This window comes from Sorex fumeus, unplaced genomic scaffold, assembly GCF_029834395.1.
Source record: "Sorex fumeus unplaced genomic scaffold, SorFum_2.1 ptg000093l, whole genome shotgun sequence".
Lineage (NCBI taxonomy): Eukaryota > Metazoa > Chordata > Mammalia > Eulipotyphla > Soricidae > Sorex > Sorex fumeus.
Window position 1 is genome coordinate 8013353 of NW_026606150.1, and position 19501 is coordinate 8032853.

Sequence of the window (19501 nt, forward strand, 5' to 3'; positions counted from 1 at the left end):
TGGGAAAAGCATTCGCAATGTCCACCTATCCTTTGCCAACTATGAGACCAAGATGACTGCTCTCCGAAATCCTGATGGATCTATCACATCTTCCAGAAGGGCAATGGAGAAGATTATCCATGACTTCTACTCAGATCTCTTTGATAGCCACGTCAATCTGCCCACATACCAAATTCTGCATGATGGATATGTCATTTGCAACGTTTTCTCTTCCAAAATCCAACACGTTATTTCGTCGGTAAAGAAATGAACAGTACCTGGCCCAGACAAGGTCAGACCTGAACACCTGAAGAACCTGCCGTCAGTACTCATCAATACGCTGGCTTGGCTCTTCACATGCTACCTGTCTGAATGCAAGGTTGCTTTCCAGTGGAAAACCAGCAGGGCTGTACTACTGTACAAGAAGGGAGACATCCACGACATTGGAAACTATCGCCCAATCTGCCTATTGTCTGTCATCTACAAGCTGTTCACTCGAGTCATCCTGAATAGGATTGGCAGAACACTAGATGAAGGACAACTATGTGAAGAAGCCGGGTTCCGCAAAGGATTCAGCACGATTGACCATATCCACACGATAACCAAGCTCATTGAGGTTTCTCAGAACTTCAAGATGCCATTCTGTCTAACGTTTATTGATTTAAAGAAGGCCTTTGATTTTGTTGAGATGGAAGCGGTCATTGAAGCCCTAGCTAATCAGTGCATTCAAACTCAATACATCAGGATCCTCCCTGAGCTGTATTACGGATTCACTACCAGGATCTCACCATTCTACAAGGAACTGATCATCCATTTCAAGAGAGAGGTTCGGCAGGGTGGCACCATTATACCGAAACTCTTCAGTGCCACCCTCACGAATGTCATGCGACGACTGGAATGGGAAGGAATGGGAGTGAAGATAGACGGTCGGCAACTACACCACCTCTGCTTTGCTGATGACATCGTTCTAATACCACGAAACATTAGCCAAGCAGCACAAATGCTGGCCATCTTCAACCTTGAGTGTGGTAAGGTTGGACTCCAGCTGAATCTCACGCGAAACAATGTTTATGAGAAACAGTCTCATTCCTGACGTTGCATTCGCTCTCAACGGAACGACCATCTCCGAATGCAACAGTTATGTGTACCTAGGTGGAGAAGTCAACATGATGAATGACCTGGCATCTGAGTTGCGCAGGTGGAAGAGTGGCTTGGAACGTCTTAAGAGCATCGAAGAAATAGCTAAGAGGACGAAGAAACTCTGGCTCCGGCCACAATTCTTCAATTCCACTGTTCTTCCTGCAATAACATACGCCTCAGAGACCTGGGCCCTACGAAAACAGGATGAGAATGCTATTAGGGTCTCCCAAAGAGGAATCGAAAGAGCTATGCTTGGAGTATCACGTTTCACTCAAATGACAGAAATAATCTGGAGTTCCGATCTCCCTCGACAATCAAGAATCAGGGATGCTGTCTCGTTTGCGAAGGCTTCGTAAATCAGATGGGCTGGACACATAATGAGATTTGGAGACGACCGCTGAACTAGAGCTCTTACCAACTGGATTCCACAGGACATGAAAAGACTGTGTGGCAACCCTCCTACGAGATGGTCAGACTCTTCGTCAAGAACCTGAACGATTGGTTTGAGGCTCTTCATGTTCCTAGAACGAGCAGACACCATTGGGCTACATTAGCACATGACAGGGACAAATGGAGAGGTTACTGGCACCTGCTGGAGCACATAGATGAATAATAGGATGTCAAATGATCAAGTGAGTCTGATGCCTCCATCACTTTATCTAGGGAACCTTCTAGGGGCCAACCCTGGGCTGTGGCCACTCTCTCACTACAGTGAGCTGCAGGAAAGCACCAGGAGACACACTGGGGAGATACCCAGGAGTCCCCAGGGGACCCCGACCTCAGAGACGTTCCTGGGCTTCCACTGTCAGTACTCCCAGACTCGGGGGAACACTCAGGTGAGAAGGATCATCTCTAGCTCATGTTACTTTTTTTGATTCTCCTGTTTTGTTTTATTTTAGGGCTGTGCTTGGTGGTACTCAGGGCTTTCTCCTGGCTATGCAGTAAAGGGTCACTTACAGCAGACTTGGAGGACCTTATGAGATTCTGGGGATTAAATTTGGGTAGGCCGAGTGCAATGACCCACTGGACTCTCTCCGCAGCCCAATGTCTTTTCAACCTGCTCCCCCTTCTCACTGCATTCAGCATTTTTCTTGCCTTCTCAATCAGCTACAAAGAGAGAGCAGGAACTTTTCTTGTCACTTGCTTATTTGTTCCAGTTTCAATTGGGCAGAAGAGCAGGATTTAGGAAAGAGTCAGAGGCTTCAGGAGACAGAGGAAGGACCCCGGGGACTCTGAGGGTGTTTGTGAGACCAAGTGCCCAAGCTCCCTAACATTTTGCTCCTCACCCTCTTTATTGGATTCTTAGATCTCTGAAGCCAGAGGTGAACCATGAGTCACCACAGAGAACTTTCTGGCACATATCTCCATTTTTTTTGTATTTGAGTCCACAGAAAAGAAAAATAAAACTCTTGGGTGTGTAAAAACAGACATTTCTCAAAGAGTCAATCCTTCGGCCCAGTATCAATTTATTCATCAAATATAGCATTAAAAACCATCATATTTTAACTAGATCATCACGGAAACAAAACTGACTTCAGATTTGTTCAATGATCTCAAAGAAGCACAAATAATAACATGAATAAAAACCACTTTTGTAGTCATTATGATTTGACACAAAATAAAGCATATAATAACTGACATTAATTTATTTTTTTAATGTTGGAGACTTCTATTTATTCAGCCATTGATTAAGCTGGTTTAATTGGTCATGAACTCCACATTATTCTTTTTATAAATTAAGATGTTAATTTTATTTTATTATGTTTTGTAATAAAACATAAAAGCTGTACCCTGCGCCTGGCTGTTTTCACTGGGTGAGCACCTGAAGGGGGCGAGTGAGAGCCCTCCCCGCCCAAAGGGACCCAGACATAGGGGCAGGAGACTCTGCGAATTCATGTCCTAAAATTTTCATCTCAAATGATAAAATTGAGCTAAAATTAATTTGCAAATTTTGGGTATCTTTTGGAGTTAACATGTAATTTTCTGCATACCTTGAATTACTAATTAAGGTTTTTTGCATGGAAATCTTCTGTCTCATTATTTTTTTTTTGACATTTTGGGTTACATCCGGTCTGCACAGCGGTTACAAATGTCTTTGGACTCAGTAGTTATTCCTGGTGGTGCTCAGGGGGACATATGAAATGATGGGAATTGAACCCAGGTCGGCCATATGCAAGGCAAACGTCCCCCCCCCCCCGCTGTGCTATCACTGCAGCCCCCCCATGTAGAAATTTAATAAATAATGTTTATGGTTAAATAAAAAATGACAAATAACCGCTTCTATGAGAAAGTTATAGAGCTCACACACAAAGCGGGCGCACATTTACGAATCATTATTTGAGGTGTTGGGAGTCTGTTGCGTCCAGCACTTTGCTCGAGCGGGCCCAGTAACGTCTCCATTGGAGACTTTGTTGTTACTGTGTCTGGCATATCGAATACTCTCGGTAGCTTGCCGGGCTCTCCGAGAGGGGCGGAGGAATCGAACTCGGGTCGGCCATGTTGGCCGCTTGTAAGGCGAACGCCCTACCCGCTGTGCTATCGCTCCAGCCAGCACTTTAGTCCTTGTTTAGTTGTCCACCAATGGGCGTGCATTTGCTCTGTGGTTGCATCACCTGGTGCCTGGGAGAGCACTCTGAAGTGATTGCTTTGGGAGAAGCCCCCGAGCCCACTCAGCACTCCTGACTTTAGTCTCCTCAGGGTCAGACTACCTCCCGATGGTACCAAGTGCAGGAGGATCTAGGTAACCTTTGAGGGTCCAACCCTCGTCTGCGGCCACTCTCTGACCACAGTGAGCTGTAGGACAGCACCAGGAGACACACTCGGCAGACACGCAGGGGTCCCAGGGCCTCAGAAACGTTCCTGGGCTCCCACCATTAGGGCCGCCAGACTCGTGAGAGCTCTCAGGGGAGAAGGAGAGTCTGTACTCGCTGTTTCTTCTTCTATTTTGTTTGATTTAGGGAGGCTGTTGGCAGTCCCAGGGCTTTCTCCTGGCTTTGTGCTCGGGGTCACTTGCAGTGGGCTTTGGGAGCATGTGGGGTTCTGGGAAGCGTACGTGGGTAGAGTGCATGCAGGCAAGAGCCCTCCCCACTGCACTGTCTCTTCAGCCCTGGGGATTTTCTGTCTACTCCCTGGACCTGCTCCCCGTTCCCCACCGCACTCTGCATTTGTCTTGCCTTTTGGGGGGATGGGTTTGAACTATGTTGGTGTTGTTCAGGGCTTCGCTCTTGCTCTTTCTTAGGGTCACTCACGGTGGGCTTAGGTGCTGGGGATTCCACCTGAGTCAGCTGCAGGAAAGGCAAGCCAAAGCTGTATTATCAATCCTGACCCACAGCACGAAGATTTTTTTAACAGCTACTGACATGATCCTCTAATGTTTGTGTTTAGTGTGTGAACACAAATGATTAAGATTTTGTTCGCAGAGTGCAGAGGATAGGAGCTCTCGGCTGCCCCCGGTGCTGAAGGCTACTGAGGGCCCTTCCCCGGGCAGAGGGAAAGCATCTGTGCGTCTGTGGGGGACTGTCCTGTTGGGAGGCTGAGAGAGGAGTGAAGATCAGCGCTTCATTACTCTGATGCACGCTCAGAGTGAGAGCAAAGGACAGTTAGACAGTGGACACCTACAAATTTCATCGTCATGAAGAAGTACAGTTGTCCCAGCCCTTTTGCTGGACAGTCACTGCTGGGGTCCCAAAGGTGCTAAGCACTGCCTGGGAAGACCAATAACAAAAGCCCTCCCCCCTTTGTATCCCCTTACAGCAGAGTTATCATCCTTTCATCTGATTGCACTCGGGTCCCCCCATCTAGTCTTTTATAATCTTTACCCTCACCCATTGGGCCTCCTTCTGGACTGGATTTTCAGTTTTCCTTTGTCTGGTTTTAGGTATCTGGATTCTGCAGAGAAGCTGAACAAGAACCTCAATTAGATCAAAGAATGTTTTCCTGCCCTCCTTGACCCTCAGGGGCAGTGGACATGCTGATGTTGGCAATTCTTGCTCCCTCCAAGGCCCCGTATGCACCTGATAGAAAGGTGATGATGACGGCCATCTGACAAATATTCATCCTGAACACAATATTTAAACTAAAAACTTTGACAAAGTTTTAGTATCCATTTGTGTTAAAATGTATGTTCAAAACCTGAATTGTTCAATTAAATATTATAATACGAAAAGTCAGATTTGTATTTTGGTAGTCATATAATTTGAAAATTCTGTGTATGCAAAGAATATTACAGCAGCATTATGGAACTTGGAATGCCAATTTCAAAAGTGACTAATGCAGCTATTACGGCAATGGCTCAAGTACTCATGCCCTCTTGAGTATTGGGCCTGCATTTGTCCGTACTGAGAGAGAAAAAAGAGCTCTGCTCTGAAGGACTCACACTTAGACTTCAGAGAAAAGCACTCTCCTCTGATGGCTTCTAGAAGCATCCAGGAGGACCTACCCAGCACCCTGGACCCAGAGAACCTCCTGAGTCAGACCCACGTGGTGAAGGTTGAGAGTGCGGGAGGAACCCGAGGACCCAGCCAGGCTGCTGCTCCTGAGCCTGAGGGTTGCATCTGGCCACACTGAGGCCCAGGAAGCCCCTCTGGGCCACACTCTGGAGAACCCTGGGACTCCACACGCCTCAGATGCTCCTGGGCCCCAGAACACCAAGAAGCTGCAGCCTATATCAGATGCAGGTGAGGACAAATGTGGGTTTCCATGTTGGACCCGGGCTTTCTCCTCCTGCCGCAGTGCTCTGAGCATCTGTGCTCCACCTCTGTGCGCTGTGTCTGAAAGAAGGAGGGATGTCCTTTTCACCTGCGAGCCAGCTTCAGCGCCAGGATCTGGATGGGCGGGTTGTTCTCATTTCTGCAAAGGGACAGGAGTGTAAGGAGACAGGTGCAGGCCCCTGAGAGCCTGAGTGTGTGGGTGGAACACAGAGGTCCCCTTGATCATCGCCTGGTGTTGTCATTCTGGGCTTCTAAAATTTCCTGACGTAAGCCTGGGCCGGTCAGCAGGACCCAGGCTCCAGGAACCTGCAGGGATACGGTGTGGTTCCTCACCGAGTCCGGGAAAGGGAGCAGGATAGCTCGGGCCAGTCTGACTCTGCCTGTCCTACAGGATCCCTGACAGGGGCAGGAGCACTGGGGCCGGAGCGACGGTCCAGGTTGAGGTGTGGCCTGCATGCCGCTGACCTTGGGGTCTTTATCTTTGACAACCTGAGTCCATTCCAATGTTTCTCTCATGTCCTTCTGCACGTTATTGGATGTCCATTCCATGTTTCCTTGAGTTTATTGAACCCCCTACCCGTTTTGTCTCTGAATTCTTTCTTCACCAGAGAGATTTGATGTGGCTTTCCTTGTTGAGGCTTCAGGCCCTATCTTTAGCCATTCCTCGTGGTGGGGTTCTGCAATATTTGCCGTGGTGGTCTCAAGGTGGTTCCTTCCATTATACTCTGTGACCCCCCTCCATGGCCATGAAAGACTCTGAGAGTCTCGGTGGGTTTGGGCCCTTCTCTCCCCCCCAGCATATCCTCTTCCTCTTTTGCGCTCCTGTGTGGCTTGGGCGGTGACTCTGGTGCTGATTCAGGGGACCTGTTCTTCATCCTGTCTTCTTGATATTTTTAGATTGGGATGTACTGAAGTTTTGCACTTTTTTATATTTAATATTTTTGTGGGGTTTGGGGGAAGATTGATTGGCGTAGGGTCTAATGTGGTGCCTGTGAGTGTTCAGTCTCAGAGGCTAAGACGTGGATGCTGTGGCTCGTGGAAGGGGAGACTAACTAGCAATTAGATGACAACTGACATCTCCATTAGAAAGTTGGAGTCTAATTTAATTGGCAGAATTTTGGTGCCCTTTGGTAGTTTACATGTAATGTTTTGCATAACTTGAATTCTAAATCAACCTTTGAACATGGAACCTTAGCAAGTTGTGTGTGTTCATGGTAAAGTGGAGTTTGACACCCAAAGGCTTCTACTAGAAAAGTTTTACAAGTACGTACATATTGGAGTGCACGTTTCCAAGTCATTATTTAAAGTGATTGTGAGTCTAATGTCTTTAGCACTTGAGACTTTGCTTAGTGTTTGGTCCTCAGTATGTGCATTAGCTCTGTGGTTGCTTCCCCTTGTGCCCGGGAGAGCAATCTGCAGTGCTTTCCTTGGGAGAAGCCCCGGGCCCACCCAGCACTCCTTCTCTAGTCTCCTCGGGGTCAGATCCACCTCACCATGATGCTAAGTGCAAGAGGATCTCGGGAACCTTCCAGGACCTGAGCCTCAGCTTCGGCCACTCCCTGAACACAGTGAGCTGCAGGACAGCACCAGGAAACACACTTGGGAGACACTCAGGGGTCCCTAAACCTCAGAGACATTCCTGGGCTCCCGCCATCAGGACCCACAGACTCGGGGGAATACTCAACTGAGACGGAGTGTCTGTAGTTTATTTTTTTCCTTCTTGTTTGACTGGGGGTGTCACCTGGAGGTACTCAGGGCTTTCCCCTGGCTCTGTGCTCCGGGGTCACGTGCAGTGGACTTGGGGGAATATATGGAGTGCTACAAGCCATATGTGGATGGGGCCATGCAGACAACAGCCCCACCCACTGGACTCTCTCCGGCCCTGTGGATTTCCTGTTTGCTCCCTGGACCTGCTTCCCCTTCTCCATTGCACTTTACATTTCTCTTGCTTTTTTTTTTTCCAGCCATACTTGTCAGTGCTCAGGGCTTACTTCTTGCTCTGTTCTTAGCATGTGGGCTTGCAGTCCTTATTAGATGCTGGGGATTTAACCCCAGTCAGCTGCAGGGAAGACAAGTCAAAGCTGCATTATCTCTCCAGATCCACAGTAAAATGTTGTCTAACAGCAACTGACATGATCATCTTTGTGCTAATTTGTGTAAATACAAATGATAGAGGTTTCATTTCTATCAATTCATTTATCATGGATTCTCCTTCTACTTTACTCTGAATTCCCTTATAGTTGCCTGGACGCATTAGAATCCTTCTTCAGCTTCGTTTTTTCAGATTTTCCAGACTCCCTCAAAACTTTCAGTGTTTATGGGAAAGAATTCCAGCTCCGAAGTGGTAGAACTGTGGGCTCTATGCCAGCCTGTGGACAGCTTCAGCCAGGTGTCACATGAGCTCAGGGTCCTGTCAGGGTCTGCGTCCAAACCCACCCTGGAGACCCACAGGGTAGCTGAAGGAGTCCTCGTCCTGTAGTCTGCTCAGAGGGGCGGGACACTTGCTCCCACCCAAGACTATGAGGCAGCATTGGAGGACCACTAGGAAATAAAGTTCTAGTTCAGAGATTGGAATGGGGTGGGCACTGACACAGGGGCAGGGACCTGGCCTTGCATGTGGCTGATCCTTGGCACCTGATGCAATCCCCCGCACATAGCCCGGAGAGATTACCCAATCATAGTGCATTCCCTAATCATAGTTGCTGTGGCTGCCTCACCCATCAAATAAGAAATATTGGATGGTTTTAAAATATACGATAAGATAATAATTAATTGATTTTTTCTTTTTTTCTTTGCTTGTTGGGTCACACAAGGGGCCGTGATGGCCCATCCCTGACCTGAGAGGACCTGTCCCTGCCCCCAGTTCCATCTCACAGTGCCACAGTAAGATCCACTAATGACTCCTGAACCCAGGAATGACACCAGGGTCATGTTTCATCTGGTCTGGAATAACTCAACTGAATTGCTAGAAAGGGGAAATGTGACATATCAGAACACAGCAGACGTCACAGATACTTCTTCGTATTCTGCATATATCGGACGGAAAGTGATCCTGAGTATCGATGCATTTATCTCCCTCTTCGGCATGGTGGGGAACGGGACTGTCATCTGGCTGCTGGGTTTCTGCTTGAAGAGAAACCCCTACAGTGTCTACATCCTTAACCTGGCCATCGCAGACTTCCTCTATCTCTTAGCAAATGTTTTTGATGTCATAAATTCATTCAAAGTGTATTTGTCTCATTTTTCTTGGATTTTTGACAACGTTATGATATCTTCATACACAGTGGGTCTGACTCTGCTGATGGCCATTAGTGCCGAGCGCTGTGTCTCTGTGCTCTGGCCCCTATGGTACAAATGCCACCGCCCGACCCATTTCTCCACCATCGTGTGTGCTCTCATCTGGGGGCTGTTCCTTATTTATTTTTTAGTGGGAATTATGTGCAATTACTTTTGGGTTTGTGACTGGATGATACTGGGGGATATTTCTTACATAATGGCCCTTCCTACTCTATTGGTGCTGTTTGTGTCCAGCATAATTCTGGTCATTTGGGGACGATGCTGCTCCCAGCGGAGACAGCCCAGCAAGCTCTACTGGACCATCCTGCTCAACGTCCTGGCCCTGCTGCTGCTCAATGTGCCGAGAGGGATCTATGTGGTCTGCTATCAACAAGGGTTCCATCAAGTGACTATATGGTACATCATGTTCCTCCTCAGTGCTGTGAACAGCGCAGTCAACCCCGTCATTTACTTCTTTGTTGGCCGTCACAGGAAACAGCAGGGCAGTAAATCCCTCCAAGAAGTGCTCCAGAGTGCGCTGACAGATGGGGCAGTAGAAACTGAGCAGAGAAGAGGAATCACTGACTCCAGACAGAACAGGAAGACCCCTGAATATCTGGGAGGAGGAGCCCCACTGAGTCCCCAGGTCTGACCCTGCCCTGGGCACCTCCTCTGGGAAAGTCTCTGACCTTCCCTGGAATGGCCAGAAGCATTCTGTGACTGTCAGGACCAGGAGCTATGCCTGTGTCAGGACCACAACACTCTCCACAGACACGACATGGAACTCCCGTGGGTCTGCAGCCTCCCTGTGCCCTGTGCCGGGCTGACCCCGCGGGGGAGCACCGTGTCCATGAAGCCCACTGCCGCATGAGCACCCCTCCCAGCCCCTCTCAGCCCTACGGTGCTCCTAGGAATGACTCTGTGTTCCCACGTGCCCTGCACAGGGACCCCCATAGTCTACGCCCTCCACTGTACCCCGACCGCTGCTGACTGACCATCTGCCTGAAGGAAGGTGAATTCCTCTCATAAGATATTAGGTTAGTTAAGAGATTCTGGCTGCCTGATTTCTGACTACGATTCTGTCACTGACACACTCCTCCCCTGGCACAGTGGGGAAGGTGCTTGCTATCCCGGAACTGACCTGGGTTTGATTCCCGGAACCACCTACGGGCCCCAAGTTCCACCAGGAGTGACCCCTATGCACAGAGCCCGACGGAATCCTAAGCACAGCTGGGTGTTGGATTTGAACTTAAAAAAAAAAAAAGAAAAAAGAATGAATGCATGAATGAATGAATGAATGAATTGACTTGAGAGGGACGGATCCAGCAGGGTCTCTGCATACGTGGTTCTGAGGGAACATGGGGAAGGAGTAACAAAGGGCTGATGGGGGCGGATCCTAAGCACTGGGCTATCCCTTAAGGGACAGTGTGGTCAGCTCTGCCGGGCTCTCTGGGAGGGCGTGTGTTGCTCAAACCCTGTGTGCATCCATCTGTCATTTATATATAGCCCATCCCATGCGTAAACTTACAAAATAAATGCAACAAAGTCGCCTTCCAGAACGAGGGTTGACACTCTACGACGCTTCCTTGTGGCATATATTTCTTGTGTTATTGGCATGCTTTATTTTTGGTCCACGTCAGACCATGGCAAGTTACCGTGATGTATTTGATATGCCAAAAACAATAGCAACAACATGCTCTTCGTCTTCCTGTAGTGAGCAGACACCATTGGGCTACACTAGCCTGCAACAGGGATGAATGAAGACGTGCTGGCGCCTGCTTGAGCAGATTCATGAACAATGGGATGCCAGTGATACAGTGATATTTTGTGTCAAATCCTATGACTACAAAAGTGTTTTTCTTCATGTTTGTTTATTTTTCTTTGAGATCATTGAACACATCTGAAGTGAGTTTTGTTTCCATGATGATATAGTTGAATAGATGTTTCTAAATTTGTATTTGTGAATAAAATGATTCCGCATGATTTCCGTTCAACGCTCTTCATTTGTTTTAACTGTGCGCAAAAGGTAGAGGAAGAAGCATCATATAAAATATATCAATGTAGCTAGACAGTCGGTTTTCAACCCCTGAGCTGCGCAGGACGGGCACGGAGGCCCAGCTCTGGGCAACAAAGCTGAACGGCTCCAATTTCAAACAGGTACAGCCCGCCTCCAAGGGCCTGGGACCCTTTCTGGGCATGCGCACGTAGATCCAGCCCCTAGACAGCCGGTTTTTAACCCCTGAGCTGCGCAGGACGGGCACGGAGGCCCGGCTCTGGGCAATAAAGCTGAACGGCTCCAATTTCAAACAGGTACAGCCCGCCTCCAAGGGCCTGGGACCCTTTCTGGGCATGCGCACATAGATCCAGCCCCTAGACAGCCGGTTTTCAACCCCTGAGCTGCGTGGGACGGGCACGGAGGCCCAGCTCTGGGCAACAAAGCTGAACGGCTCCAATTTCAAACAGGTACAGCCCGCCTCCAAGGGCCTGGGACCCTTTCTGGGCACGGGACAGGCACGGAGGCCCAGCTCTGGGCAACAAACCTGAACGGCTCCAATTCCAAACAGGAGACGTTCCCAACTCCTCGCCAGTGCCAGGGACTCTTTCCGGAGCTAATGCGGCCGCGAAATATTTTCCCACTACATATGCCTTAGGAACTACCTTCTTAGACGGAAACTTAGGAGCTACCTTAGGAGCTACCTTCTTAGGAGCTATGCCTTAGGAGCTACCTTCTTAGACGGAAACTTCTCTATTTTAGCTCAGCCACTAGAAACACAGTAGCCAATAACTCATAAGCCTATCTTAACTCACACTGCATATCAAGCAGAATAGTAACAGTGAACGTGAAGGACTAAACCACACCTCTCACAATGGTAAAGCAACGCAAAAGCCCACCAAACTTTCATATTGAAGAGTCTAGCCCAGATGACATCAACAGTACTGTAGTGTTAGACAACCTCTCTGACAAGGAATTCAGGAGGGAGCTACTTAGGATGCTTAGGGAATTAAAAGAAACAATGGAAAGCAATGCCAATAGAAGACAAGAGGATCTGAAGCAGAAATGAGGAAAATGCAATCAGAAATATCAGACCTGAAAAATCTCGTAGGTGAATTGAAAAGCTCAGTGGAAGGCCTCAGCAGCAGAGTAACAGCTGCTGAGAACAGAATCAGTGAACTCGAAGATGAAGTTCAGAGACTCTCCAGAAAAGAGCAGAAAATGGAAAAGAGACTCACAATTCGGGAACAGATGGCAAGAGAAGATTGTGATGAAGCCAAGAGGGGTAACATAAGAATTATTGGAGTCCCAGAGGTACAGGAAGAAAACCTCGATGAAGAAGAAACTGTCAAAGAAATCATTGCTACAACATTTCCAGAGCTGAAGAAAACTTGTGACCACATTCAGGAGGCCCGAAGGGTACCAGCTAGAAGAAATCCGAATAAAAATACCCCAAGACACATTCTGATCAAAATGACCAAAACCTTAGACAGAGACAAAATTCTGAAAGCAGCAAGATCGAAGAGAGAAATCTCTTACAAAGGAGCATCCTTAAAATTCACAGCTGATTTTTCTGATGAAACCCTCATGGCCCGAAAACAGTGGTGGGACATAGTGAAAAAACTCAATGAAATAAATGCCTCTCCAAAAATACTTTACCCAGCGAGACTCTCATTCATAATAGAAGGAACAACACACAGTTTCACAGACAAACAACAGCTCAGGAACTTCATAGACTCAAAACCATGGTTACAAGAACAACTAAATGGGCTACTTTAAGGCAAGAAAGACCCCTCAAATACACCAAATTTTAACAGAACAATGGGACAAAATCCCATAACAATAATCTGTCTCAATGTCAATGGGCTAAACGCACCAATTAAAAGACATAGAGTGGCAGGATGGATTAGAAAATTGAACCCAACATTCTGCTGCCTGCAAGAAACGCATCTCAATAGTCAAAGCAAACACAGACTCAGAGTCAAAGGCTGGAAAACAATCCTACAGGCAAACAGCTCCCATAAAAAAGCTGGGGTAGCCATCCTTATATCAGACCACATCGATTTCAGAGTGAGGAAGGTCATAAGAGACAGTGAAGGCCATTTCTTATTGATCAAAGGATCTGTACAACAGGAAGAACTTACAATAATAAATGTATATGCACCTAATGAGAGACCAGCAAAGTACTTAAAACAACTACTCATAGATTTGGAAAAAGACATCAATAGCAAAACAATACTAGTGGGAGACTTCAACACTGCTTTGTCACCTTTTGATAGATCAACCAGACTCAAGCTTAGCAAGGACATACTTCATTTGAGGGAAACAATGGAAGAAAGGGACTTAGTAGATATATATAGGACATTTCATCCACAAAAAGCTGAATACACATTCTTCTCAAGCGTCCATGGAACATTCTCCAAGATAGACCACATGCTGAGCCACAAAACATGCCTCCATAAAATTAAGAAGATAGAGATTGTATCAACAATCTTCTCAGACCATAATGCGCTGAAATTAGAAGTAAATCACACACAAAAACAGAAAACTAAATCAAACACCTGGAAATTAAACAGTGCACTATTGAACAACGAGTGGATTAGACAGGAAATCAAAGAGGAAATCAAAAAATTCCTAGAAACGAATGAAAATGAGAACACGAGTTACCAAAACTTATGGGACACAGCAAAGGCTGTGTTAAGAGGAAAGTTTATAGCTCTACAAGCATTCCTCAGGAAGGAGCAGCGAACACACATAAGTAACCTAACCTCACAGATTAAGAGCTTGGAGAAGGACCAAAAAAAGGAGCACAACCCGAACAGGAGAAAGGAAATAATAAAACTCAGAGCAGAGATTAATGAGATGGAAACCCAAAAAACAATCTGAAAGATGAATGAAACCAAAAGCTGATTCTTTGAGAAAATTAACAAGATCGATAAGCCGCTAGCAAAACTCACAAAGAAAGGGAGAGAGAAAACCCTAATAAACCGAATCAGAAATGAAAAGGGGGTCATTACAACAGAAACCACAGAAATTCAGAGGATCCTCAGGGAGTACTTTGAGAAGCTTTATGCCACAGAACATCAAAACCTCGAGGAAATGGATAAATTCCTAGACTCCTACAGACTCCCAAGGCTGAACCAAGAAGACCTGGAATACCTGAACAGACCTATCACCATCAAGGAAATTGAACTGGTAATAAAAAGTCTACCCAAGCACAAAAGTCCTGGCCCGGATGGATTCACTAGTGAATTCTTCCAAATCTTTAAAGAGGACTTACTCCCAATGCTCTTTAAGCTTTTCCAGGAAATTGAAATATCAAAAACACTTCCGAACAGTTTCTACGAAGCAAATATCACACTGATACCAAAAGCAGACAGAGATACCACAAAGAAAGAGAATTACAGGCCGATATCCCTGATGAACACAGATGCAAAGATCCTCAACAAACTACTAGCAAATAGAATCCAACTACTCATCAAAAAGATCATACACCATGACCAAGTAGGATTCATCCCAGGGATGCAAGGATGGTTTAACATTTGAAAATCAATCAACATAATCCATCATATCAACAAAAGAAAAGATAAAAAGCATATGATTATATCAATAGATGCAGAGAAAGCATTTGACAAGATCCAGCACCCCTTTATGATGAAAACCCTAGCCAAAATGGGTATAGAGGGGACCTTCCTCAACATAATTAAAGCCATCTACCACAAGCCTACAGCAAGCATCATCCTCAATGGGGAAAAACTGAGAGCCTTCCCTCTAAGATAAGGGACGAGACAGAGATGCCCACTCTCTCCACTTTTGTTCAATATAGTACTGGAAGTACTTGCAATAGCGATTAGGCAAGAAAAAGATATTAAGGGCATTCAGGTAGGAAAGGAAGAAATCAAGCTCTCACTATTCGCAGATGATATGATACTCTACTTAGAGAACCCAATAACCTCCACCAAAAAACTCCTAGAAACAATAGACTCGTATAGTAAAGTTGCAGGTTATAAAATCAATACCCAAAAGTCCATGGCTTTCCTATACGCAAACAGTGAGAGAGAAGAAAGCAACATGAAAAAAAGAATCCCGTTGACAATTGTGCCCCAGAAAATCAAGTACCTAGGAATTAGCTTAACTAAGGAAGTAAAGGACCTGTACAAAGAAAACTACAAAACGCTACTTCAGGAAATAAAAGAGGACATGAGGAAATGGAAAGATATCCCCTGCTCGTGGGTCGGGAGACTTAACATTGTCAAAATGGCAATACTACCGAAAGCATTGTATAAATTCAATGCAATCCCTATAAGGATACCCATGACATTCTTCAAAGAAATGGAGCAAACACTCCTGAAATTTATATGGAACAATAAGCCCCCACGAATAGCTAAAGCAATTCTTGGGAAAAAGAAAATGGGAGGAATCAACCTCCCTAACTTCAAACTGTACTACAAAGCAGTAATAATTAAAACAGCATGGTACTGGAACAAAGACAGAACTGCAGACCAATGGAACAGGGTTGAATACACTGACATCTCCCCTCAATCATATGATCATCTAATCTTTGATAAAGGTGCAAGTAATGTGACGTGGAGTAAGGAAAGCCTCTTTAATAAATTATGTTGGCATCATTGGACGGCTACATGCAAAAAAATAGGCTCAGAACTCTGCCTAACACCATGTACAAAAGTAAGATCAAAATGGATTAAAGACCTCAACATCAGACCAGAAACCATAAGGTACATTGAAGATAAAGTTGGCAAAACCCTCTATGACATTGAAGCTAATGGTATCTTCAAAGATGCCATGCCACTGGCCGAGCAAGTGAAAACAGAGATAGATAAATGGGACTATCTTAAACTAAGAAGCTTCTGCACCTCCAAAGAAACAGTGACCAAAATACAAAGACAGTCTACAGAATGGGAAAGGATATTCGCCGAATACACATCTGACAAGGGGTTGATATCCAGGATATACAAAATACTGGTTAAACTCCACAAGAAGAAAACATCCAACCCCATCCAAAAATGGGGCAATGAAATGAACAGAAACTTTCTCAAAGAAGAAATCCGAATGGCAAAAAAGCACATGAGAAAATGCTCTACATCATTAATCATCAGAGAGATGCAGATCAAAACCACAATGAGATACCATCTCACACCTCAGAGACTGGCCCACATTCAAAAGAACAAAAGCAACCGATGCTGTCGTGGATGTGGCGAGAAAGGGACACTCCTTCACTGTTGGTGGGAATGTCCACTGGTTCAGCCCTTCTGGACAACAGTATGGACGATTCTCAAAAAATTAGAAATTGAGCTCCCATTTGACCCAGCAATACCACTCCTGGGAATATATCCCAGAGAAGCAAAAATGTATAGTCGAAGTGACATCTGCACTTGTTTGTTCATTGCAGCACTCTTTACAATAGCCAGAAACTGGAAGAAACCTGAATGCCCAAGAACAGATGACTGGTTAAAGAAACTTTGGTACATCTACACAATGGAGTACTATGTAGCTGTTAGAAAAGATGAAGTCATGAAATTTACATACAAGTGGTACAATATGGAAAGTATCATGCTAAGCGAAATGAGTCAGAAAGAGAGGGATAGACATAGAAAGATTGCATTCATCTGGGGGATATAAAGTAACAAAGTATGAGATTAATACCCAAGAATAGCTGAGATCAGCACCAGGAGGATTACTCCATAACTTAGAGGCCAGCCGGGTATCCTAGAGGAAAGGGCAGTTCAGATAGAGAAGGGAGCACCAAATAAAGGATGTTTGGAGGATCCTCCCAGGAGGGGAGATGTATGTCGAAAGTAGACTATGGACTGAACATGTTTGCCACTCAATGCCTCTTTTGCAGACCACAACACCCAAACGGAGAGAGAGAACACAGGGGATTGCCCTGCCACAGAGGCAGGGGGGATGGGGGGATGGGGGTGGGAGGGATATTATCCATGGTGGTGAAAAACGGGCACTGGTGGAGGGATGGGTATCTGATCATTGTATAATTGAAACCCAAGCACAAAAAAAATTGTAAATCTACAACTGTAAAAAAATAATAAATATAATAAAAAAATAAATCAATGTAAGCTCTGGAGTAATAGTACGGCAGATACGGCGTTTTCCTTATACACTACTGACCCGGGTTTGATCCCCAGCATGGCACGTGGTCCCTCAAGCATGGTCATGACCGATTCCTTGGTGCAGAGCCAGAAGTAACCCCTGAGCATGGACTGGTGTTGCCCAAACATGACGACAAACACCAAAAATAACAACAAGGACTCTGTCAGTGATTGCTGGAGTGACAGACCAGCGTTCCTTTCTCCCTTCTGTGCCGCAGACCCAAGGTCAGTCTTTCACACCCCACATGGTCACTGAACATATGAAAGTGACCCCTCAGTGCCCAGTCAGGAGGAAGTGAGCACAGCAGGCATTATCCTAACCCCAGTCAGTATGTAGTGTCATTCCCCTTAAAGCCCCAGTTCCTGTCCATGGCCCAAATGGTGCATGTCCTTGTGCTGGTCAGTGTCCTCCTGCCCATGAGGAGTAGGACAGCCCAGGGGGTCAACTTTTTAGTTGCTTCACTGTGTTCTAGAAACTCACGTCACTGGTGAAAGCTCTACTCTGTTTTCGTTGTTGCAGACACGAACACCTGAAGAACCTCCCGTCAGTACTCATCAATACACTGGCTCGGCTCTTCACACGCTACCTGTCCGAATGCAAGGTTCCGTCTCAATGGAAAACCAGCAGAACTGTACTACTGTTCAAGAAGGGAGACATCCATGACATTGGCAACTATCGCCCGATCTGCCTATTGTCTACAAGTTGTTCACTCGAGTCATCCTAAATAGGATTGGCAGAACACTAGATGAAGGACAACCATGCGAGCAAGCCGGGTTCCGCAAAGGATTCAGCACCATCGACCATATCCACACTATAACCAAGCTCATTGAGGTCTCTCAGGAGTTCAAGATGCTGCTCTGTTTAACGTTCATTGATTTAAAGAAGGCCTTTGACATTGTAAAGAGTGCTGCAATGAACAAACAAGTGCAGATGTCATTTTGACTATACATTTTTGCCTCTCTGGGATATATTCCCAGGAGTGATATTACTGGGTCAAATGGGAGCTTAATTTCTAATTTTTTGAGAATCGTCCATACTGTTTTCCAGAAGGGCTGAACCAGTGGACATTCCCACCAACAGTGAAGGAGTGTCCCTTTCTCGCCACATCCACGACAGCATCGGTTGCTTTTGTTCTTTTGAATGTGGGCCAGTCTCTGAGGTGTGAGATGGTATCTCATTGCGGTTTTGATCTGCATCTCCCTGATGATTAATGATGTAGAGCATTTTCTCATGTGCTTTTTTGCCATTCGGATTTCTTCTTTGAGAAAGTTTCTGTTCATTTCATTGCCCCATTTTTGGATGGGGTTGGATGTTTTCTTCTTGTGAAGTTTAACCAGTATTTTGTATATCCTGGATATCAACCCCTTGTCAGATGTGTATTCGGCGAATAAACCTGAATGCCCAAGAACAGATGACTGGTTAAAGAAACTTTGGTACATCTACACAATGGACTACTATGTAGCTGTTAGAAAAGATGAAGTTATGAAATTTACATACAAGTGGTACAATATGGAAAGTATCATGCTAAGCGAAATGAGTCAGAAAGAGAGGGATAGACATAGAAAGATTGCATACATCTGGGGGATGTAAAGTAACAAAGTATGAGATTAATACCCAAGAATAGCTGAGATCAGCACCAGGAGGATTACTCCATAACTTAGAGGCCAGCCGGGTATCCTAGAGGAAAGGGCAGTTCAGATAGAGAAGGGAGCACCAAATAAAGGATGTTTGGAGGATCCTCCCAGGAGGGGAGATGTATGTCGAAAGTAGACTATGGACTGAACATGTTTGCCACTCAATGCCTCTTTTGCAGACCACAACACCCAAAAGGAGAGAGAGAACACAGGGGATTGCCCTGCCACAGAGGCAGGGGGGATGGGGGGATGGGGGTGGGAGGGATATTATCCATGGTGGTGGAAAATGGGCACTGGTGGAGGGATGGGTATCTGATCATTGTATAATTGAAACCAAAGCACAAAAAATTGTAAATCTACAACTGTAAAAAAAATAAAATAAAATAAAGGGAAAAAAAATAAAGAAGGCCTTTGATTCTGTTGAGACGGATGCAGTCATTGAAGCCCTAGCCAATCAGGGCATTCAAGCCCAATACATCAAGATCCTCTGTGAGCTGTATTGCAGATTCACTACCAGGATCTCACCATTCTACAAAGAAGTAATCATTGATGTCAAGAGAGGGGTTCGGCAGGGTGATACCATTTCACCAAAACTCTTCAGTGCCACCTTCGAGAACATCATGCGAAAACTGGAATGGGAAGGA